Genomic DNA, 24,570 nt, shown 5'->3' with positions numbered 1-24,570 from the left:
CCCCTATGCAATCCTTAATTTAATCTTCAAATGCGCATGGCGCTCTCTCACTTCAGAGCCTTGTCGTATTTAAAGGAAACAGTTTAGGGCCACATATGGGGTATTTCATTACTCGGGAGCAATTGCTTTACAAATTTTGGGGGGCTTTTTCTCCTTTTACCCCTTATGAAAAGGAAAAGTTGGGGTCTACACCAGCCTGTTACTGTAAAAAAATAACAAATTTTTACACATGCTGGTGTTGCCCCATACTTTTTATTTCCACAAGAGGTAAAAGGAAAAAAAGACACCCAAAAATTGTAACGCAATTTCTCCTGAGTTAGGAAATACCCCATATGTGAGCGTATAATGCTCTGCGGACGCACAACAAGGCTCAGGAGTGAGACTGCACTATGTACATTTGAGGCCTAAATTGGTGATTTGCACAGGGGTGGCTGAATTTACAGTGGTTCTGACATAAACGCAAAAAAAATAAATACCCACGTGTGAACCCATTTTGGAAACTACACCCCTCATGGATTGTAATAAGGGGTACAGTGAGCCTTAACACCCCACAGGTGTTTGAAGAGTTTTCATAAAATTTGGATGGGAAAATGAAAACAACTTTTTTTTATCTAAAATGCTGGTGTCACTCTAAATTTTTCATTTTCACTAGGGAAAATAGGAAGAAAAAAAGTCCCTCAAAATTTGTAACCCCATTTCTTCTGAGTAAGAACATACCGCATATGTGGATGTAAAGTGCTCTGCGGGTGAACTACAATGCTCTGAAGAGAAGGAGCGCCATTGGGCTTTTGGAGAGAAAATTTGGCAGGAATTGAAGGCCACTTGTGTTTACAAAGCCCCCATGGTGCCAGAACAATTACACCCCCCCCCCAGATGTGACCCCATTTTGGAAACTACTCCCCTCATGTAATGTAATAAGGGGTACAGTGAGCATTTACGCCCAAGTGTCTGACAGATTTTTGGAACAGTGGTCCGTGAAAATGAAAAATGTAATTTTTCATTTGCACAGCCCACTGTTCCAAAGATCTGTCAAACACAGGGGGGGGGGGGGGTGTAAATGCCCACTGTACTCCTTATTAAATTCTGTGAGGGGTGTAGTTTCCAAAATGGGGTCACATGTGGGGGGGGTCCACTTTTCATGCAATGAAAAGATTTGATGCCACACACAGGTTTTCACTTTTTCTCAATTTGCTTTAGTGATTATTTTCACAGAATCCACAATTCCATATGCAAAAAATGCAAAACATTTTTGCAATTAAAGAATATCACCCAAAGTGCACCTTCTCGGACAGCCTAGACTCTCCTCATGCTGCTGAGGATTTTCAGCCCATGTCTGGGCCTCCTTTTGCTGAAGATTCTTCCTCTTGGGAAGGGTAACTGCTGTGGAGCTTGCATCAACCCTTATGACGTTGCAGAGGACACACCTCCTTTTTCAACGTTGTAAATGTTGACGCAAGCTCCACAGCTGTTCCCCTTCATGAGAGGAAGGATCTTTAGCAGGAGGAGGCCCAGACATGGGCTGAAAATGCCTAGCAGCATGAAGAGTGATTAGCTAGTCCGAGAAGGTGCACCTTGGGTGACATTCTTTAATTGTAAAAATTTTTGCATTTTTTGCATATGAAATTGTGTATTCCGTGAAAATTGAGAAAAACAAATTGAGAAAAAGTCAAAACCTGTGTGTGGTGTTGAATCTTTTTATTGCATGTCTATTAAGTGAGTAAGGAGCCCTCACAAGAAGAACTACACTGACCCAGGTGTGAAGAGGTGGCTTTCATTTCTTGATAGGGGTCGACTGTTCTGGCACCACAGGGGGCTTTGTAAATGCACATGGACCCCGACTTCCATTCCAAACAAATTATATCTCCAAAAGCTCAATGGCGCTCCTTCTCTTTCAATCATTGTAGTGCGCCAGCAGAGCACTTGACATCCACACATGGGGTATTTCCATACTGAGAAGAAATGGCATTTTCACCTATTACCCCTTGTAAAAATGTAAAATTCGGGGGAAAAACTGCATTTAAGTGAAAAATAAATAATTTTTCATTTACATACCTGACTTGAACAAAAAGCCGTCAAACACCCGTGGCGTGTTAAGGCTCACTGTACCCCTTGTTAAGTTCCTTGAGGGGTGTAGTTTCCAAAATAGTATGCCATTTTTATTTTTATTTTTTTTGCTGTTCTGGCACCATAGGGGCTTCCTAAATGCGACATGCCCCCCAAAAACAATTTCAGCAAAATTTCCTTTCCAAAAGCCAATTGTGACTCTTCTGAGCATTGTAGTTCCTCCGCAGAGCATTTTATGTCCTAACATGGGGTATTTCCGTACTCCTAAGAAATGGGGTTACAAATTTTGGGGGGCATTTTCTTCCACTACCCTTTGTAAAAATGGTACATTTGGGGGAAAAAACTGCCCTTTAGTGAAAAAATTGCTGTTATGGCACCATAGGGACTTCCTAAACGCGACATGCCCCCCCAAAACCATTTCAGAAAAACTCACTCTCCTTAATCCCATTGTTGCTTCTTCCCTTCTGGGCCCTCTAGTGCACCCACAGAGCACTTTACATCCACATAGGAGGTATTTCTGTTACGCTACGTGCTCCAGCCTCACACGGTGGCCGTGAGCGCATAGTCCTCTTACCTTCTGCTGCTGACGCGGCTGGTACTCGCATCGCGGGACGCACCCGCATGCGAGCCACAGTCCGTCACTCTCCGGGTGTTTCTCCTGCCTTTGCCTCCGCCTCTCTGCTCCGGCATGCGTGTCCCTGTCCCTTAGGGCGTGTGCGTGCAGGAGCTTTAAGATTTAAAGGGCCAGTACGCTCATTAGTGTAACCACCTGTTGCTTATTTATAAATTCCTCCACCCTCCTCAGTTCTCTGCCGGATCTTTGTTGCCTTGTGCCCTAGAGAAAGCATTCCATTGTATGGCCTTGCCGTGTACCAGATCTCCTGCTCTTGGGACTTGACCTTGCTCCTCTGCCGCCTGCCTACTGAACTCCTGCTACGTCCCGACTACGCTACTGTGCCGTCTGCGAGTCACTCCTTGACACCCTGACCTACTGCTATCCTGACTACAAGTTGTCTCATTCCTCCTGTGCTTCGCATCTCCTCAGCCGCCTGTGTGGTCGAGCCGTGCCAGGGGTAGCGACCTGGGTGTCGCCTGCAGCTGCAAGCCCATCCTACTTTGCGGCGGGCTCTGGTGAAGACCAGCGGCACCTTAGACTCCGCTCCCTGGTACTGTCCGAGTCATCTGCCACACAGGTCCAGCGGATCCACATACACCAGAGTTCCTGTCTTCAGAAACGTGAATGTTACAGTAAGATCTGGCCATTGATCCCGCTGAGGAACCCCTGCCTGAAGTTGCGGATCTTTTACTCCGTTGTGATACATCAGTCACAGCAGTTGGCCTTACAGGCGCAGCAATTTTCTCAACTTGCAGCCGTGATGCAACAGCTTTTGGCCTTGCAACAGCAGAAGGTACCACATTCTGGCCCACCTCCAGCTCCTGCAGTGTCTCCTGGCTCCCAGCTGCACCTGCCTTTGCATTCCAAGTTTGATGGGGATTCCAAGTCGTGCAGAGGATTAGTCTACTTTCCGGAAAAGCCCTGGCTTGGGCTACATCCCTTTGGGACCATGGTGATCCAGTATCCTCCAATTTGTGGACATTCTTGGCAGAATTTCACAGTGTCTTTGAGGAACCCGCACGTGCCTCTTTAGCTGAGACGGCGTTGCTGAACCTCTGTCAAGGGAATTCTACCATTGGTGACTACGCGGTTCAGTTCCGCATTATAGCCTCTGATATTTCCTGGAATGAAGAGGCCTTGTGTGCCACATTTAAAAAAGGACTGTCAAGCAGGATTAAAGATGCCCTTGCAGCACGAGATCCTCCATCTTCTTTGACTGAACTTATCCACTTGGCCACACGCATTGATGTGTGTTTTGCCGAAAGACAGGAGGAATTGCGCTTTGATAGTGAATCTGCCCGCCTGACACCTGTGTTCCAACGTCCAGCTCTTCTGTCTCTTGCGCCTCTTGCCAAAGAGGTTATACAAGGAGATTGTTCTCGTCTTACGCAACAGGAGAGGTCACAAAGATTTCATGAGAATTTGTGTGTGTACTGTGCTAGCCCGGAGCACTTTCTCAAGGACTGTACAGTTCGCCCGCACCTAGGGTATGTGGGAGAGGCGTCCCTGGGTGTGAATACTACCTCTCCACGCTTAACTATTCCTGTACAAGTCTTCACTTCAGCCAAGTCTTCCTTCAGCGCTACAGCATTTTTGGACTCCGGATCAGCAGGTGACTTTATTGATGCAGCTTTAGTACACAAGTATCATCTTCCCCTTACTCAGCTTGCCAAACCCTTGTTCATCTCCTCTGTTGATGGACAAAATCTGGACTGTAAGGTTCACTTTCGTACTGAATCTCTCGTCATGCAAGTGGGAGTATCGCATAAAGAAAAGATTGAATTCTATGTTCTGCCACACCGTACTTCTGAGATTCTTCTTGGTCTTCCTTGGCTGCAATGCCATTCCCCGCAATTGGATTGGAGAACTGGAGAAATAATTAGCTGGGGACTATCTTGTCAAAATTTTTGCTTCCAACCTGTTCTGCTTAAAGTTGTTTCTCGTCTTTCACCTTTACCTGGCCTCCCACCACCTTACCAAGATTTCTCGGACGTCTTCATCAAGAAACAGGCTGAATCTCTGCCTCTACATCGTCCTTACGACTGCCCTATTGATCTTTTGCCTGGTACCACTCCTCCTCATGGGAGGATATACCCTCTTTCAGTTCCTGAGACCAAAGCCATGGCTGAGTACATCCAGGAGAATCTCCATAAGGGATTTATTGGTAAGTCCTCTTCTCCTGCTGGAGCAGGTTTCTTCTTTGTAGGGAAGAAGGATGGCTCACTCCGTCCATGCAGTGACTACAGGGGACTTAACAAAATCACGGTCAAGAAACGTTACCCTCTACCTCTTATCTCAGAACTTTTTGACCGTTTACGTGGTCCCAAGGTCTTCTCCAAGCTGGACTTACGTGGTGCGTATAACCTCATTCGTATCCGCAAGGGAGATGAATGGAAAACGGCCTTCAATACTCGTGACGGACATTTTGAGTATCTTGTTATGCCTTTTGGTCTCTGCAATGCTCCAGCCGTTTTCCAGGAGTTCGTCAATGATATCTTCCGTGATCTTCTCTACACCTGTGTTGTCATATACCTAGATGACATCCTGATCTTCTCTTCCAACTTAGAGGAGCATCGTGCTCATGTTCGTCTGGTTCTTCAGCGACTACCGAAGAATCATCTCTATGCCAAACTGGAGAAATGCCTGTTCGAAAAATCTTGTCTTCCGTTTCTTGGCTACATCGTCTTTCATCAGAGCCTGCAGATGGATCCAGATAAGTTGTCTGCAGTATTGGATTGGCCCCATCCCTCGGGCCTACGTGTTATTCAACGCTTTCTGGGATTCGCTAACTATTATCGTCAGTTTATCCCACATTTTTCGTCCTTGGTTGTTCCTATTGTGGCTGTCACTAAAAGGCATCTAATCCTAAATCTTGGCCTCGAGAGGCTGAAGAGGCCTTCTCCCATTTAAAGTCTGCGTTTGCCTCTGCTCCCGTGCTTACAAGACCTGATCCAGAGAGGCCCTTTGCGTTGGAGGTTGATGCCTCATCTATTGGAGCGGGTGCCGTTCTCACTCAGAAAAACGCCAAGGGCAAGAGTGTAACTTGTGGGTTCTTCTCCAAGACTTTCTTTCCTGCTGAGAGGAATTACTCCATTGGAGATTGTGAACTCCTCGCTATTAAGCTAGCTTTGGAGGAATGGTGACATTTATTGGAAGGTTCTTCTCATCCGGTCAGCATCTACTCCGATCATAAGAATCTTCTATACCTTCAGTCTACTCAGAGTTTGAACCCCCACCAGGCAAGATGGTCACTGTTCTTTTCTAGGTTCAACTTCTTCATTCACTTCCATCCAGCAGACAAGAACATCAGGGCTGATGCTCTCTCCAGGTCCTCTGACGTCATTGGTTTGGACAACATGCCTAGGCATATTATTCCTCCTGACCGTTCGATTCCTGCCACTCCTGCCGAGATTCAGCAAGTTCCTCCGGGAAAATCCTTTGTGCCCACCAGATTGAGACGCAAGGTCCTGAAATGGGGTCATTCTTCCTTGACAGCAGGACATCCTGGAATACGCAAGACCCTACTTCTTATTTCCCGCCACTACTGGTGGCCCCGTCTTGAATGTGATGTTTCTGATTTTGTTCGGTCCTGTGTAACTTGTGCGCGTGACAAAACTCCTTGGCAAAGACCTGCAGGACTCTTACAGCCTTTTCCCATTCCAGAGACTCCCTGGTCCCATATTGCCATGGATTTCATCACTGATTTGCCACCTTCCCATAAAAACATTGTCATCTGGGTCGTGGCAGATCGGTTTTCCAAGATGGCTGATTTCATTCCTCTACCAGGTCTTCCTTCTGCTCCGCAGCTGGCGAAGTACTTTTTGTTGCATGTCTTTCGTTTACATGGTCTTCCACAGCATATCGTTTTGGATCGAGGTGTGCAGTTTGTCTCTATGTTCTGGCGAGCCCTGGACATCAATCTGGACTTCTCCTCGGCCTACCACCCTCAGTCCAACGGTCAGGTGGAGAGGGTCAATCAAATCCTTGAGACTTATCTTCTGCATTTTGTTTCAGCTCGCCTTCTCCCCTGGGCTAAATTCACATATAATCTTAAGGATTCCGAATCCACGAGGACGTCTCCCTTTTTTGTTGTCTATGGATTCCATCTCCATCCTCCTCTTCCCCTCCCAGTCTCCTCCGGTGTGCTTGCTGTTGATGAGCTGGTCCGTGACTACTCCACCATCTGGAACAGACGCGACAGTCATCCCAGGCTTCTTCACGCATGAAGGCGCAAGCGGATAAAGGTGGAAGATCTCCTCAGTCCTTCTCTCCTGGTGACTTGGTGTTGCTTTCAACCAAATACATCCGCTTCAAGATCCCCTGTTACAAGCTTGGTCCCCGCTACCTTGGTCCCTTCCAGATTCTACAAAAGATCAATCCTGTCTCCTACAAACTCTGTCTACCTGCTACGTTATGTATTCCCAATTCCTTCCATGTCCCTCTTCTCAAGCCTCTTGTCGTAAATCTGCTTTCTCAGAAGAATCCTGTCCCAACACCTGGGAATCTGAGGAGAATATCCTGGACCTTTGACCTTCTCAGGAGTTTTCTCTCTTGTAAAAGGAGGGGGAGACCAAAGGGAGGGTACTGTTACGCTATGCGCTCCGGCCTCACACGCAGGCCATGAGTGCATGGTCCCCTTACCTTCTGCTGCCAACGAGGCTGGTACTCGCATCACGGGACACACCCGCATGCGAGCCCCAATCCGTCACTCTCCGGGTGTTTCTCCTGCTTTTGCCTCCGCCTCTCTGCTCCAGCGCGTGTCCCCGTCCCCTAGGGCGTGTGCGTGCCGTAGCTTTAAGATTTAAAGGGCCAGTATGCTCATTAGTGTAACCACCTGATGCTTATTTATAAATTCCTCCACCATCCTCAGTTCTCTGCCGGATCTTTGTTGCCTTGTGCCCTAGAGAAAACATTCCATTGTATTGCCTTGCCGTGTACCAGATCTCCTGCTCTTGTGACTTGACCTTGCTCCTCTGCCACCTGCCTATTGAATTCCTGCTACGTCCCGACTATGCTACTGTGCCGCCTGCCCTGACCTATTGCAATCCTGACTACGAGTTGTCTCATCCCTCCTGTGCCTCGCATCTCCTCAGCCGCCTGTGTGGTCGAGCTGTGCCAGGGGTAGCGACCGGGGTGTCGCCTACAGCTGCAAGCCCATCCTGCTATGCGGCGGGCTCTGGTGAAGACCAGCGGCACCTTAGACCCCCCCTCCCTGTTACGGTCAGAGTCATCTGCCACACAGGTCCAGCGGATCCACATACACCGGAGTTCCTGCCTTCAGAAACGTGAGTGTTACAATTTCCTTACTCAAGAGAAATTGGGTTACAAATTTTGTGGGGCTTTTTTTCCTATTACCCCTTGTAAAAATTAAAAAATTGGGTCTACAAGTAGAGCTGGACGTTATGACCAAAAATGTATCGAGTGTATCACGGTATCTTTGTAAGTTATGACGAACCGGTATTTAACGGTATTTTCAACCCCTCCCAATCATGTGAACCATGGGCGCTGCTTCCCCCAAAACACCCCCCCCCCCCCCCGGTTTATCAGCCCAGCGCTGCTTCTCCCCCCCCCCCCCCCTCAAATAATTTTCAGCCGCTGCGCTGTACGGTACTATCCTGGCCCCGGCTGCAAAAATAAACAAAATAAACTTTCACCATCCCACGTTCCCCTGTTGCTCCGGTACAGGCCTCACAGTCCTCTTGCTGCTTCCTGGGGACGGGAACGTCACAGAGCCGTCAGCGATGTCCCGCTTCGGGTGGCGATAGGCTGAGCGCATTGTCATGTTAGAAGCCAGCTGGCTCCTCACATGACAGTGGGCTCAGCCTATCACCGGCCGAGGCGGGACATTGCTGCGGCCGGTTGATAAGCTGACGGCTCTGTGATGTTCCCATCCCCAGCATGAGGCCGGTACCAGAACAGCGGGGGAACGTAGGAATGTGAGATATTTACTTTATTTTGTTTAATTTTAACAGCCTGGGCACCACGATAGTACAGTACAGCTCAGCAGCTACTAATTATTTTGGTGGGGGGTGGGGGGGAGAGAAGCAGCCCTGGCGGGTCACATATGATTAGTTACCCGATGTGGGGGGGGGGGGGGGGGAGATAATTCACTCATTTGTGGCGGGGTCCAACCGGTATTGTGGTATGGGAAAAACTCCTAAAAAAAATTTTGGTATTCGGTAAAAACTGGTATACTGCCCAACACTATCTACAACAACATCAGAGTGTAAAAATTTTTTTGAATGTTCTCCTTCACTTAGCTGCTATTCCTGTGAAACACCTAAAGGGTTTACACACTTTCTGAATGTCATTTTGAATACTTTGAGCGGTGCAGTTTCTATAATGGGGTCATTTATGGGGTATTACTAATAGGAAGGCCCTTCAAATCCACTTCAAAACTGAACTGGTCCCTGAAAAATTCCAATTTTGAAAATGTTGTTAAAAATGTGAAAATTGCTGCTGAACTTTGAAGCCCTCTGATGTATTCCAAAAGTAAAAACATGTCAACTTTATGATGCCAACATAAAGTGGACATATTGAATATGTGAATTAACATAAACATTTTTGGAATGTCTATTTTCATTACAAGCAGAGAGATTCAAAGTTAGAAAAATGCAAAATGTTCAAATTTTTCATGAAATTTGGGAATTTTTCACCAAGAAATGATGCAAGTATCAACGGAAATTTACCACTAACATGAAGTAGAATATGTTACGAAAAAACTATCTCGGAATCAAATTCATAAGTAAAAGCATCCCAGAGTTATTAATGCTTAAAGTGACAGTGATCAGATGTGCAAAAAATGATCCGGTCCTTAACCCCTTAAGGACCACAGGTTTTTCCGTTTTTGCACTTTTGTTTTTTCCTCCTCACCTTATAAAAATCATAACCCTTTCAATTTTGCACCTAAAAATCCATATAATGGCTTATCTTATTTTTTGCACGACTAATTCTACTTTGCAGTGACATCAGTCCTTTTACCCAAAAGTCTACGGCGAAACGTAAAAAAAAATAATTGCACGACGAAATTGAAGAAAAAACGCAATTTTTTTTATTTTTGGGGGCTTCCGTTTCTACGCAGTACATTTTTTAGTAAAAATGACACCTTATGTTTATTCTGTAGGTCCATACGATTAAAATGATATCGTACTTATATAGGTTTGATTTTGTCGTCTTATGGAAAAAATCATAACTACATGCAGGAAAATTTATGTTTAACATTGTCATCTTCTGACCCCTATAACTTTTTTATTTTACCGCGTATGGCATGGGCTCATGAGGGCTCATTTTTTGCGCCATGATCTGAAGATTTTAGTGGTACCGGTATTTAGTGGTTTTTGTATTGATTGGACTTTTTGATCGCTTTTTATTCATTTTTTCACGATCTAAAAAGTGACCAAAAATACATAATTTTGGACTTTGGAATTTTTTTGCGTGTACGCCATTGACCATGCGGTTTAATTAATGATATTTTTTTATAGTTCGGACATTTATGCACGCGGCGATACCACATATGTTTATATTTATTTTTATTTAGATGTGTTTTTTTTATGGGAAAAGGGGGGTGATTTGGACTTTTATTAGGGAAAGGGTTAAATCACATTTATTATCTTCTTTTTTTACAGTGTTATAGCTCCCATAGGGGGCTATAACACTGCACACACTGATCTTTTACACTGATCACTGCAAAGCCATAGCTTTGCATTGATCAGTGTTATCGGTGGCCAATTGCTCAAGCCTGCATCTCAGTCTTTGAGCAATAAATCGCCGATCTGACACACCGGAGGAAGGTAAGAGGACCTCCGCTCTCATCCTAGCTGATCGGGACACCACATTTTCACTGCGGTGGTTCTGATCAGCCCCACTGAGCAGCCGGGAAGCTTTTACTTTCATTTTTTAATGCTGCGTTCAACTTTGAATGCCACGTCTAAAGGGTTAATAGCGTTCGGCACCGCGATCGATGTAGCGCACTATTGGTCCCGGCATCGGTTACATGCCGGGACCGACCCGATATGACACGGCATCACTGCGTGACCCCTCATATCACGGAAGCCGGCCAAGGACGTAAATATACGTCCTTGGTTGTTAAGGGGTTAAAGTAAAAATGGGCTTGGTCCTTAAGTGGTTTAGGGCAATGCTACCAAATACTAATAAAATGTATTTAAACAGGCCAGTTGGCACTACCTCCTGTTCACACTTACACTTCCATTTTGCATTCAATGGTTGGTGCTCTATCCCGAATCCAGACATAAAAGACAGTCCCAAGTAAGGAATAGAGGCACAGTATATAAGGAATTAATGGTACACAGTATATTTTTTTATTAATGGTGGCACAGTATATAGCCCATACGTAAATGCACAAGAAAAAGGACAGTCGGCACTACCTCCTGTTCACGCTCATCCTTTGGATGCAGCACACTCACACTTCCATACTGCATTCAATGGTTGGTGCTCTATCCTGAATCCACACATAAAAGACAGTCCCAAGTAAGGAAGAAGATGGCACTCACCACAATTGTAGTAAAACATCTCTTTGTTTTATCTTATGCGGTCTTGCAGACAGATGGCCAAATGGTAGCACAGTATATAGTTAATTAACCACTTAAGGATGAACCATGTACCTTTACGCTCTGTCTCACTCCCCTTCTATAACATGGCCTCAAGAGCTGAGTCCGCATCATAGGTGATGTATGGCATTAACCCTTTAGATCAAAGTTGATTGCCTCATCTAAAATGGGAAAAACAAATCCCGTCAGTTCAGCGGAGCTGATCAGGACTGCTGCGGTGTCCTGATCAGTTGTGGGGACAGGTCACATGATGCTGACATCATCAAAGGTTCTTCACCATCTAGTTGGCCATGGGGAGAAGGTGGAGAGAGAGGGGTAGGCACAATTCTAGGGTTGGTTCTGCAGGACTGGATAATTGTGGAGCAGCATGCATTGGTGGTGCTTCGCTCCTCTATCTGGAGCAGCACTGTCACATCACATGCACTGTAATGATTATTGGTTATGATGTGACAGTGCTGCGCTCTTGACGGCCAGAGAGATGAGCCAGCGCAGTGCTACCAGCTTCACAGAAAAAACTGTGACCACAGGCGGCACCCGCATCAAGTGAGATCAGAGGTGGCTCTAGCATAAGGCCACTTAGGCCACCGCCTAAGGCCTCGCGCAGATGTGGCCCTCGCTCTGCCCGGACCAATGCAAGATCAAGGCACCTGCTACATCTGACCACTCAAAGTCCAAGAAGAGAGTTGCTGGCCCACAGAGTGCCTCCTCCACTACTCATTAAGTGCCTGCTGGCCGGCTGTGTGGCTAGGTGTATACTGACACTGTGCCCACTGCCCTAGCTGGCTCATGCTAGATAATATATATACTAGCTTTTGCCCGTGGTTTTGCTCAAGTTAAATTTGGGGTACCATAGATCTACTTTTTACTATCCTATAGTAATGAGGCCGCTCTGTGTAAAGTCTATGGGCACCCAAACAACCCGAATTCTTTCAACTTTGTTCGCCACATCTACAGAGTTAATGCCGGAGATCTGTCGGAACGGCTATGTCCGGCATTAGCCACGGGTCCTGGCTGCTGATAGCAGCCAGGACTGTGCGGGTATGATGCGAGCTCAGCTCCTGGGCTCGCTTCATAACCCTCCCGTGCCGCGGCCGGGTGTCTGCAGCAAGGGGTTAATTCATACAAACTTTGAACCCCCGTTTCACCCCTTCAGGGGTGGAATTTTAGAAAATGTTAAAACATGTGTTTCTTTATCTGTAATTGTTAGCCTAAAAACAAAGTTTCATGCTTCTGGCTTAAAAAATGATGGACTTCCATACAAACTTTCAACCTCTTTTTCACCCCCTTAAGGGTTGAATTAAAAAAAATCCTTTCTTATTCCTCGTCTACGTCTTAAATTCAACAACTGTGAAAAAATGCAGCTTTCCAGGTCCAAGGATATAGGCTGGGCGTTGACGAGTCAGTGAGTCAGGCCTTCATATATATATATATATATATATACATATATATATATATATATATATATATACACTAGCTTTTGCCCGCGGCTTTGCTCCCGTTAAATTTGGGGTAACATAGATTTACTTTTTACGATCATATAGTAATGAGGCCGCTCTGGGTAAAGTCTATGGGCATCCAAACAACCCGAAACATTACATCTGCCGTTTCATGGAATTAAAGATCGACATCCTTTGAGGACTTTTACCGAGTCTACGTGTAGGGGAACCCGCCTTCTCGCGCTGCTTATATACTGCCAACAATCCTCCTATCCCGTCCTCCTATCCCATTCTCCTACCCCGACCTCCTATCCCATCCTCCTATCCCGTCCTCCCTATACCGTCCTCCTATCCCGTCCTCCTATCCTGACCTCCTATCCCATCCTCCTATCCCGACCTATCCCGTCCTACTATCCCGTCCTACTATCCCGTCTTCCTATCCCGTCCTCCTATCTCGACCTCCTATCCCGTCCTACTATCCCTTCCTCCTATCCCGTCCTCCTATCCCGTCCTTCTATCCCGTCCTTCTATCCCAACCTCCTCTCCCGACCTCCTATCCCGACCTCCTATCCCGACCTCCTATCAAGACCTCCTATCAAGACCTCCTATCAAGACCTCCTATCCCGACCTCTTATCCCGACCTCCTATCCCGACCTTGCCGACCTCCTATCCCGACCTCCTATCCTGTCCTTCCCGTCCTCCTATCCTGTCCTCCTATCTCGACCTCCTATCTCGACCTCCTATCTCGACCTCCTAATCTGACCTCCTAAACCGTCCTCCTATCCCGTCCTCCTATCCTGCCCTCCTATCTCGACCTCCTATCTCGACCTCCTTTCCCGTCCTCCATTCCTGTCCTCCTATCTCGTCCTCATATCTCAAATTCCTATCCCGTCCTCCTCTCTCGACCTTCTATCCCGACCTCCCATCCTGATCTCCTATACCGTCCTCCTATCCCGTCCTCCTATCCCGACCTCCTATCCCGACCTCCTATCTCGACCTCCTTTCCTGTCCTCCATTCTCGTCCTCCATTCTTGTCCTCATATCCCGTCCTCCTATCTAGACCTCCTATCTCGACCTTCTATCCCGACCTCCTATACCGTCCTCCTATCCCGCGATTACCTGAGGGGAGACCCTTGGAATTGGAGAGATAATACATCTCTATCCAATAAACCGCCTGACAATCAGTATCCATCAGAGGAAGTTTGCCAACATCCCACTGCCAACCCTACTCGGGTCACATCAAAAGCAAATAATGCCACTACCATGCACTCAAAAAACACATACAACAAAAATCATTAAAATTATAACCCTAGGGGCAGACTCTCCTCTAGAGCTCATTCTCACAAAAAGGAAGGACATACAAAATCCTTTTTAAATAGCAATTTTAAGAGAAAAAGGAAAACATCAGATATTAATGAGCAACAATCAAAACAACTGAAAACCACGAAAATGGAACCTGCTATCCCTAAGGAGACCACTGGTGTGCTAGTGTTCTCCGACAAGGAACCTGCCACTATTACCAGCAGCAATAAAGAAGGACCTGGGGAGATGAAAACCCCTGAGAAGCAAGATATTAGTATTAACCTTCAATGTGAAACTGTAACACCGGAACAATCCCGTACACCAATGCTGAAACTTTTACAAGCTGGACTGAGCTTCAAGAAAAAATATGAAGCCATCCTCCAAAATAATGAAATAGCCAGTACGAGCTCCCCGACAAATCTGAATACTACATTGGATAGAAGCATAAATAGTCCAAACAATACCATCAACCAATTGCTGGACCTTTCAGTCTATGACCATCCAGACCCCACCAGTACCCTAATACCGAATCAGGACCTAAATATTGTGGTGGTGGATAACACTGGAAACCAGTCCACACTGGTTCCCTTCCTAAGGAATGCAACAACTAACAATATTTCTATAAGTCCGGATCATCATCCGACACCTCTTGGCACCACAGAGCCCCGCCAAGAATCTATTCCTTTTTTAGAGGTGGGTCAGGGCTGCCATCCACCTCCTCCTCGGACACCCATGGCCCCCATCTTTGGACCTCGGAAACCTCAGACATAGACACAAAAAAGAAAAAAAGAGAGGGAGCAGAGGAGGTAAAAAGAGGAAGAATACAGCATTAACTGCTGATCCCTCTAATACCACAGAAGAAACAGTACAGATTTTCAACCTATCCCAATACAAGTTGAATCCATATGAAATATCCCTTCTAAAACGGGGACTCTCATTCTGACCAACATACCAGTCTGATCAGTTTTAACTCTTTCTGGACCTTCAGAGATTTATACGCAAACTCATCCTTAAGAGGCATTTTAACATCTTGAAGAACAAAAATAAAATACATCAAGCCTCCACCTCCAGAGCAATGATGACCCAATAAAACACCAATCGGTGCGTGCCCCCTCTACCTTCTACCCCATTCAATCCCAAGGTCATCAAATCAATACCTTCTATGAATTAGTATCTCAGGAGCTTAAATCACTTCCCAAAAGCAAGAGGAGACCATCCACCCGCTCCAATTTGAACAAAGAGGAGCTACAGACATTAAAAGGTCTCCAAAAAAAACATAATCTGGTTTTTCGGTCAGCAGATAAAGGAGGAGGCTTGGTTATTCTTGATCTCCCACAATACCAAGAGGAGGCCATGCATATTTTATCCGATTATGAGTTCTATGGGAAGACATCCATGGATCCCTTCCCAAAAATACATAAAGGTCTCACATCACTCTTTCAGATGATAGGATTCTCAATAAACAGGAACACCAATTCCTTACTGTCAATAATCAGAATAAACCCTACTTCTACTACTTACCAAAAATACACAAGTCTTTGGATAAACTGCCAGGTAGACCTATCATCGCCTGCACTAACTCACCCACCAGTAATCTTGCCCATTTTATTGATCTATATCTGCAGAAATATGTTATAAACCTTCAGAGTTTTCTCCAGGACTCCACCCAACTTATACAACATCTCTCCTCTCTTCCGTGGGATTCCTCCTACATCATGGTCACCTGTGATGTCACGTCGCTATATACCATCAACTTGGACTGAAGGCTGTGGAATTTTTTCTCACTGGAGATGAAGAAATTACTATACCCCAGAGAAAATTCCTATTGGAAGGTCTCCAGTTTATACTGGAGAACAACTTCTTTTTGTAAGACGGCGGCATATACCATCAGCGGAAGGGCACCGCTATGGGGGCCAAGGTGGCGCCGGCCTACGCCAATCTATTCATGGGAGCGTTCGAAATTGAACAAATATGGGGCCACAGTCACATCATGGAGAACATCGTTCTCTATCAGAGGTACATCGATGATCTGATCTTTATCTGGCGAGGTCCTGAATCATCTACCAACCACCTCTTAGAACACCTAAATGAAAATCACTGGGGTTTAAACTTCACTATACATGCAAGTAATACATCCATTGAGTTCTTAGACCTGTTCATAACACATGATCACAGCAAATTCGTTACCTCCACCTTTTTCAAAAACAGTCGATACTAACAGCTATATTGACTTCTCTAGTGGGCATTACAAGAAGTGGCTTGAGAATATCCCCTACTCCCAATACAAGAGAATAAGGAAAAACTGCTCTAACCAAAGAGATTTCTGTGCACAGGCTTGCATACTCAAGAAAAGATTCACGGGCAAAAAATATCCCCCAAAACTACTATCTGACGCCTAGGAAAAAAACAAAATCTGACACAGAAGGACTGTCTAAAACCGAGGATACAAAGAACCACCACTAAGAATTGGGAACTCAACTTCATTACCACCTACAGTTCATCCTCTAATCAGATCAAGAAAATTCTCCAACAACACTTACACATCCTTGGGAGCGACAAATTTCTGTGTGAAAATCTACCTGAACATCCAGGAGTCACGTTCCGTAGGGCCCACACAATTAAAAACCTCCTTGCTCCAAGCCAGCTCAGACAACTACAACAAAGACCAGCTCAAAAAGGAAAACCAGGGAGTTTCAGATGCAGAAAAACCAGATGTCTATGCTGTGCTGAAATTGTGCATAACTGTCAAGAATTCCGCTCAAAAGCCTCGGGCGAAATCCTCCAGATGAAATACCATCTTACCTGTGAGTCCGAATTTGTCATCTACCTGATTGAATGCTGTTGCGGCCTGTAGTACATTGGGCGGACTACCCAAAAGTTGCGCAGCAGGATCAATAAGCACAGATTTAACATAAGGACAGGATTCCTTTTACATGGACTTTCCAGGCACTGTGCCTTGGCCCACAAAGGGACTGCTAAACCCTTCAGTGTTACACCTGTTGATCATGTTCCTAAATCCCGTTCGAATAGATTTGAAATATTGAAGAGGCTGGAGGTTTTTTGGATCTTCAAGTGTGGATCTCTCCAGCCTACTGGACTCAACAAAGTCTCTGAAACTATTCTTGTATAATCTCTATACCACACACTAACAGCCCTACAAACTGTATACTGTACATATTGTATCAAATGCCGACAGCCTTACATACTCTATACCTGGGACACTACCATTCCCACCCTCCCTATCCCCGGCAATAATAGGCTTTAGGATACTTCTTCCCAATAAGGGCTTTAAAAATCGCCCTATCTCTACCACACAACAAGCTTCGTACGGCTGCTGCATACCATATACAGTATTTTTCGTGTATAGCTACTTGTCTGTGACTTTACCACCTGGGTTACAGCTCTCCCAGTATTTACCCTGGTTATTTTTCCCACTGATCAACACATAAGGCAGCAGATACATGTATATATTGCCAATCTCCATCAGCCCACACTTCACATCCTTGTCCATCTAGTAAGGTGCCTCACAGCATACCAAGCCGTTCACACTACCCTCTTACCCATATCCATGATAGTTTTTCCAAGCCAGGTCCGCCCCTTTTCAACTCCGCTACCGCTGCATATCGCCCCGCATGCGATAGCAGACTCACCCGTATGGTGACAGCTACCTCTTGAGGTCCGTCCCTTTTGAACTCAGGCCACCTCTCCATAGCACTAAGGGATCTGACAGCTCCGGAGTCCAAGTGATACACACGTAACACAGGTCTCCGCCCCCTGACCTATCAGGAGCATTTTCAGCTCCGCTCACCCAATCAGCCTTGTTCTCTAGGCTGCAGAGAAAAAGAAGGATATCTCTCTCCGGCCGATATAGTTTCCTAGTAAGGCAATCCCTGCACATACCTGTATCATATTGCCCTTACCTCACAGTCCCTTGCAGATTGCTGACTTCCCGGACGTTTAATGCATATGCAGGAATGCACCCGTACGGCATCGAGTTTCCAGCTGCAGATGTTCTGCTTACCTACGCTACTTGCGTAAACCATGTTTGTGAATTACCAAATGAACGTAACCTTTATGGTTGCGGAAGGAATGTATTTTAACCGCATCTGTTCACTATGTTGTATGCACACTGCCAGACGAAGGGTCCAGTTCAGACCAGAAATACGTTGCTTTCTGTGCTAATAAACCACGTTTTAGACACTGAGAAGGGTCTATAGAGCTTTCTTTCCATCAGGTCCAGCACCATCAACGGCCCAACTTTGCTTTTTCTTGTAACCAACCTCCTATCCCGACCTCCCATCCTGATCTCCTATCCCGACCTCCTATCCCGACCTCCTATCCCGACCTCCTATCCCGACCTCCTATCCCGTCCTCCTATCCCGTCCTCCTATCTCAACCTCCTATCTCGACCTAATATCTCGACCTTCTAACCTGACCTCATATCCCGTCCTCCTATCCCGTCCTCCTATCTCGACCTTCTATTCTGACCTTCTATCCCAACCATCCCATCCTCCTATCTCGACCTCCTATCCTGACCTCCCATCCTGACCTCGTATCCCGTCTTCCTTTCCCGTCCTCCTATCTCTACCTCCTATCCCGACCTATCCTGTCCTCCTATCTCGACCTCATATCCCATCCTCCTAACTCGGCCTCCAATCCCGATCTCCTATGCCATCCTCCTATCTCGACCTCCTATCCCGATCTCCTATCCTGACCTCATAACCCGTCCCCCTAACCTGACCTCCTATCCTGACCTCCTATCCCGACCTCCTATCCGGTCCTCCTATCCCGTCCTCCTATCCCGACCTCCTATCCCGTCCTCTTATCCTTACCTCCTATCCCGACCTTCCCAACCTCCTATCCCGACCTCCCTACTCGACCTCCTATCTCGACCTTCTAACCTGACCTCCTATCCCGTCCTCATATCCCGTCCACCTATCCCAACCTCCTATCTCAACCTTCTATTCCGACCTTCTATACCGACCATCCCATCCTCCTATCCCGACCTCCTATCCTGTCCTCCTATCCTATCTTCCTATCTCGAACTCCTATCCCGATCTCCTATCCTGACTTCATATCCCGTCCAAATAACCCGACCTCCTATCCCATCCTCCTAACCCGACCTCCTATCCTGACCTCCTATCCCGCCCTCCTATCCCGCCCTCCTATCCCGTCCTCCTATCCCGTCCTCCTATCCTCATCTCCTACCCCGACCTCCTATCCTGTCCTCCTATTCCGACCTCTTTTCCTGACCTCTTATCCCGTCCTCCTATCTCGACCGCCTATCCCGACCTTCCCGTCCTATCCCGACCTTCTATCCTGACCTTCCCGACCTCCTATCCCGTCCTTATATCCCGTCGTCCTATCTCGACCTCCTATCTCGACCTCCTATCCTGACCTCCTATCCCGTCCTACTATCTCAACCTCCTATCTCGACCTCCTATTTCATCCTCATATCCTGTCCTCCTATCTTGACCTCCTATCCCGTCCTCCTATCCCGACTTCCTATCTCGACCTCCTTTCCCGTCCTCCTTTCCCATCCTCCTATCTCGGCCTCCTATCCCGACCTCCTATCCCGTCCTCCTATCTCTACCTCCAATCCTGACCTCCTATCCCGACCTATCTCGACCTCATATCCCGTCCTCATATCCCGTCCTCATATCCCGTCCTCATATCCCATCCTCCTAGGCCGACCTCATATGCCGACCTCCTATCCCGTCCTCCTATCCCGTCCTCCTATCCCGTCCTCCTATCTCGACCTCCTATCCCGATCTCCTATCCCGATCTCCTATGCCGACCTCATATCCTGACCTCATATCTCATCCCCCTAACACGACCTCCTATCCTGACCTCCTATCCCGATCTCCTATTCTGACCTCTTATCCCGACCTCTTATCCTGACCTCCTATCCCATCCTCCTATCTCGACCTCCTATCTCGACCTCCTATCCCGACCTCCTATCCCGTCCTCCTATCCCGTCCTCCTGTCCCGTCCTCCTGTCCCGTCCTCCTATCACGTCCTCCTATCCCGTCCTCATATCTTGACCTCCTTTCCAGTCCTCCTTTCCCATCCTCCTATCTCGACCTCCTTTCCAGTCCTCCTTTTCCGTCCTCCTTTCCCGTCCTCATTTCCCGTCCTCCTATCCCGTCCTCCTATCCCGTCCCCTTTCCCGTCCTCCTATCCCGTCCTCCTATCCCGTCCTCCTATCTCGTCCTTCTATCTCGTCCTCCTATCCCGTCCTCCTATCTCAACTTCCTATCCCGACCTCCTATTCTGACCTCCTATCCGGTCCTCCTATCCTGTCCTCCTATCCCGTCCTCCTATCCTGTCCTCCTATCCTGTCCTCCTATCTCGACCTCCTATCTCCACCTCCTATCCCTACCTCCTATACCGTCCTCCTATCCTTATCCCGACCTTCTATCCTGACCTCCTATCCCAACCTCCTCTCCCGACCTCCTATCCCAACCTCCTATCCCGACCTCCTATACTGACCTCCTCTCCCGACCTCCAATCCCGTCCTCCTATCCAATCCATCTATCCCAACCTCCTATCTCGACCTCCTATCCCATCCTCATATCCCCTGCTCCTATCTTGACCTCCTATCCCAATCTCCTATCCCGACCTCCTATCTCGACCTCCTATCCAGACCTCCTCTCCCGACCTCCTCTCCCGACCTCCAATCCCGACCTTCAATCCCAACCTCCAATCCCGTCCATCTATCCCAACCTCCAATCCCGTCCATCTATCCCAACCTCATATCCCGACCTCCGAACCCGACCTCCTAACCCGACCTCCTATCCCGACCTCCTATCCCGACCTCCTATCCCAACCTCCTATCTTGACCTCCTATCCCGACCCGTAATATGTGTACCAGGTATTGAAATATCTCCAGCTGTACGGAAGTTATGTGGGAACATACATTTCCCATTGATTTGCATGGGACTTTAACCCCTTAAGGACCGGAGGTTTTTCCGTTTTTGCATTTTCGTTTTTTGCTCCTTGCCTTTAAAAAATCATAACTTTCAAATTTACACCTAAAAATCCATATGATGGCTTATTTTTTGCGCCACCAATTCTACTTTGTAATGACGTCAGTCATTTTGCCCAAAAATCTATGGTGAAGCGGGAAAAAAAATCATTGTGCGACAAAATTTTAAAAAAAACGCTGTTTTGTAACTTTTGGGGGCTTCCGTTTCTACGTAGTACATTTTTCGGTAAAAATGACACCTGATATGTATTCTGTAGGTCCATACGATTAAAATGATACCCTACTTATATAGGTTTGATTTTGTCGGACTTCTGGAAAAAATCATAACTACATTCAGTAAAATTAATACGTTTAAAATTGTCATCTTCTGACCCCTATAACTTTTTTATTTTTCCGTGTATGGGGCGGTATGAGGGCTCATTTTTTGCGCCGTGATCTGAAGTTTTTAACGGTACCATTTTTGCATTGATAGGACTTATTGATCGCTTTTTATTCATTTTTTCATGATATAAAAAGTGACCAAAAATGCACTATTTTGGACTTTGGAATTTTTTTGCGCGCACGCCATTGACCGTGCGGTTTAATTAACGATATATATTTATAATTCGGACATTTCCGCACGCGGCGATACCATTTATGTTTATTTTTATTTTTATTTACACTGTGTTTTTTCTTTTATGGGAAAAGGGGGGTGATTCAAACTTTTAATAGGGAAGGGGTTAAATGATGTTTATTCACTTTTTTTTTGCACTTTTTTTTTGCAGTGTTATAGGTCCCATAGGGACCTATAACACTGCACACACTGATCTTTTACATTGATCACTGGTTTCTCATAAGAAACCAGTGATCGATGATTCTGCCGCATGACTGCTCATGCCTGGATCTCAGGCACTGAGCAGTCATTCGGCGATCGGACAGCGAGGAGGCAGGTAGGGGCCCTCCCGCTGTCCTGTCAGCTGTTCGGGATGCCGCGATTTCACCGCGGCTATCCCGAACAGCCCACTGAGCTAGCCGGCATGCTTTCGGTTTCACTTTAGACGCGGCGTTCAACTTTGAACGCCGCGTCTAAAGGGTTAATAGCGCGCGGCACAGCGATCAATGCCGCGCGCTATTAGCCACGGGTCCCGGCCGTTGTTAGAGGCCGGGCCCGAACCGCTATGACGCGGGGCCACGCCGTGGCCCCGCGTTATAGATCGGGAGTGGACACATGACGTTCCAGTACGTCATGTGTCCTTAAGGGGTTAAACAAAAGCCCTGACCCTCACAAATGGGGGTAGTTAAGGGTTAAATTAACTATCCTATATTTTAAGTGGACATATAAGTAACATGTGACAAAGTATTATGGAAATATCTCCAGCCGTTTGGAAGTTATGCAGTAACATATATTTTCCATTGACTTGTATGGGACTTTAAACATAAACCCCAACCCTGGCAAATCGGGGTGGGTAAGGGTTAAATCACCTATCCTATGTTTGGTGTTGACATATAAGTAACGTGTGCCAAGTTTCATGTTAATATCTTTGGCCATTTGGACGTGATGCTGGAACATACACACATACATACATACACACACACGTTGAGTTTTATATATATAGATTAAAATTTTGTTATAAAATATATACATTTTGTTAAATAAGAATGTTTCCATCACTACTGCATCCTTTTTTTAAATTTTGGTACGCAACAAATTTTGGGTGCCAAAAAAAAACTGCCAAGGTGCAGTTTCCACACGAATGAAAAAACGCTAGAAAAAACTCCAGACCCAGGATTTTTTCAGGCCATTTTTTCAGGCGTTTTTACTTGCGTTTTTTTCAAACCCAAAAAATGCAAAAAAAAAACGTAGACATTTAGCCTTAAACAACATCAACCACTTTTCTGTGTCTAGCAATTCCCAGCTAGAATTACCACATTCACACAACGGAGATTTCGCATGGAGTTTCTCATGAATTTTCTGCACAGAATCCTGCCTACATTTATTGCCTATTAACTTTAACCCCTTAAGGACCAGGCCATTTTACACCTTAGGACCAAAGCGTTTTTTGAACATCTGACCACTGTCACTTTAAACATTAATAACTCTGGAATGCTTTTACCTATCATTCTGATTCCGAGATTGTTTTGTCTGCGCCAGACAAACTCCTGACTCCCTGGTCATTCGCCTTTGATTCTACACCTATTCAGGAGGGCTGCACTGGACCTGCCTTCATATCTCTTCTGCTCCTAACCTTGTTGTGTGTGGGCGCACAACCAACTTCGGTAAGCGGCTTGGGAATCACTTTCCCCTACCCCCACCTGCAAGATCTACTGATCCCGCACATGAGGCGCCTTCCCTCCTTTCTCTAGATTTCACTCATATCGGCTGACCGCGGTGTGGATTCCACAAGAATCATTCCTAGAAGTGCTGCTCTCACGGGATCCTCCTCACACCATTGTGGTTACTGACCCCTTGCTGGGATCACCTATCGCTCTGGACTCTTCGATTAGTAGGACTTATTATTTTACGATTTGTGTTTTCCTATTGTATTATTTTTATTTTTTTTTTGTTTTGTTTTATTTCACTTTATTTTATTTTATTATTATTACTATTATTATTTTTATTTTGTTATTTAATTTAATTTATTTTGTTATCCCATTTATTTTATTTATTATTATTTTTATATATATATTTTTTTCTACTGCTCTCCTTGCTCGGACATGGAGTATTTTCCTGATCGTGACCATGTTAGGAACTCCCTGATCAGCCAACTCTTAGGTGCGGTAAAAATTAACCCTGCACCACCTGGTGGCTTTGTTCCGGGAGCCCTCACAGAGGACGATCTTAGTAAACTGACGGCTCTTTTTAATGATTATGAAAGTTGTTGCAAGTCTGAATTGCAGCATAATTTAGATGTTTTATTTTTACAAAGATATCTTAATGATAGTTTCACCCCGAGGGGTCTGAGATTACCCTTTGAATCCTCCTTTCCTGATGATCCTCTTTTTACTAAAGAGTGGGATGAATTTACGGAAAATTGTTCTAGGGGACTTGTCACTCGTCTCCTGGACAAAAGAAATACATTAGTCCTCTATTATCGGGACAAAGCTAGGTCCATTAAAAATACTCTGGCAACCTTTTCGGGTTATTCTGAATATCATAAACTTGAAGGACTTCTATCTAATAGATTACAAAAATTGGAGATAGAAACCATAAATAAAAAAGTACATAAGTTTAATCGTGACAAACAGGATTACATGTGTGGCCAAATACACAAATGGCCAAGATATAATCCTCAGAAACAAATGTCTAATAACACTTTATCCTCTAAAAAACAGGAAAACCCAATTAATTCTGTTCTTAAAACATCGTCTGTCACTCCCTTGGGGACTGACAAAAAATTCGAACATAGCAGAACTATAGTAAATTCAGCTCGTAATAATTCCCAACACTCTAATTCAAAAAATTCTAATAACAAGAAAAATCATATTACTTCTGAAACTAAATCATCAGCGAATAAATCTTTTATGCCTACTGCTAATACCAATGCAAGTTGTAACCAAAAAATAATTACCAGTACATGTATTACCCCTGCCAATTCTAACACTAATGTGCTTAACAAC

This window comes from Hyla sarda, chromosome 4 (assembly GCF_029499605.1).
Source record: "Hyla sarda isolate aHylSar1 chromosome 4, aHylSar1.hap1, whole genome shotgun sequence".
Taxonomy (NCBI): Eukaryota; Metazoa; Chordata; class Amphibia; order Anura; family Hylidae; genus Hyla; species Hyla sarda.
This window is presented reverse-complemented; position numbering follows the sequence as displayed.